Consider the following 1,170-nt stretch of genomic DNA (forward strand, 5'->3'; position numbering starts at 1 on the left):
AGGGATAAATTTGGGAGTTTGAAATTTGCAAATGATAACCACTACATATAAAAATAGATAAAAAAACAAATTTCTTCTGTATAGCATAGGGAACTAGATTCAATATCTTGTAATAACCTTTAATGAAAAAGAATATGAAAATAAATATAGATATATATACATGACTGGGACATTATGCTGTACACCAGAAACTGACACATTGTAACTAAATGTACTTCAGTTTAAAAAATAATAACCTAGTTCCTCATAACTGATAGAAATATTAATGCTGGGATGCTTAGAGGAATCAAGTTAAAAGGGAAGCCACTCTCTCACAAATAAATAGCAAGCATACTACAGAACATGTACAAGAAGCAAGCAACTCAATTGAGTTGGCCTAGGTTAGGTATGGAACTAAGGGACTTACACAAAGGGCTGATAGACCTGTATTGGTGTTACAGTATTTACATCTTGCTAAGGAATCAAAAGTAACTCAAAGAAAAGGATGCTTGACTCACAGATACAGAGAACAAACTAGTATTACAAATGGCGTGGGGCACTAGAGGGGTGGGGGAGTGGCAGGTACAAACGACTGGGCATCATAAAGGCTACAAGGATGTATCATACATGGGTATATAGCCAACAGTTTTAATAACTGTAAATGGAGTGTAACCTTTAAAAAGTATATAATTAAAAAAAATTTTGGAACGAAGAAGAAAAAGGAGAGAAAGAGGGTATAGCTCAGTGGTAGAGTGTGTGCTTTGTATGCACAAGTTCCTGGGTTCAATCCCCAATACCTTCATTTAAAAAAAATTAAAATAAAGAAAGAAAAAACTAAACCTAATTACCCCTCCCCCAATAAAGAAGGGATGTAAAAAAATAAAAAAGAAAAATAAGGAAATGATGCTCATGTGGTAAAATCTTGAGGTGAAAACAGAGTTCCAGGGGCTGGGCCAGACTCAAATAATTGGTCCATGAGCTGTGTTTAAGACAGTGACTCTACATGGAGATCCTCTACAGCATTTAGGGAGGGAAAGAAGTTCATACCAAGGGAAACAATGCTGAAGACTGGAGGGTAAGGGAGAGGTAATGGGGGATAAATATTTAATCAAGAAGTGAGGATGATTAGAGATAGGGAGAGAATTACATTTTGGTTGGCCCAGAGTCAGGGATTCAGTCCAACAGTTACAC

General features: G+C 36.2%; 1 non-coding gene across 1 annotated transcript; it reads left to right on the plus strand.

The window, feature by feature from the left end:
• Positions 1-709: 709 nt before the first annotated feature.
• Positions 710-781, plus strand: TRNAT-UGU (transfer RNA threonine (anticodon UGU)). The gene has a single exon. It is a non-coding gene; the product is annotated as a tRNA-Thr (tRNA).
• Positions 782-1,170: the final 389 nt, after the last annotated feature.

This window comes from Camelus bactrianus, chromosome 1 (assembly GCF_048773025.1).
Source record: "Camelus bactrianus isolate YW-2024 breed Bactrian camel chromosome 1, ASM4877302v1, whole genome shotgun sequence".
Classification (NCBI taxonomy): domain Eukaryota; kingdom Metazoa; phylum Chordata; class Mammalia; order Artiodactyla; family Camelidae; genus Camelus; species Camelus bactrianus.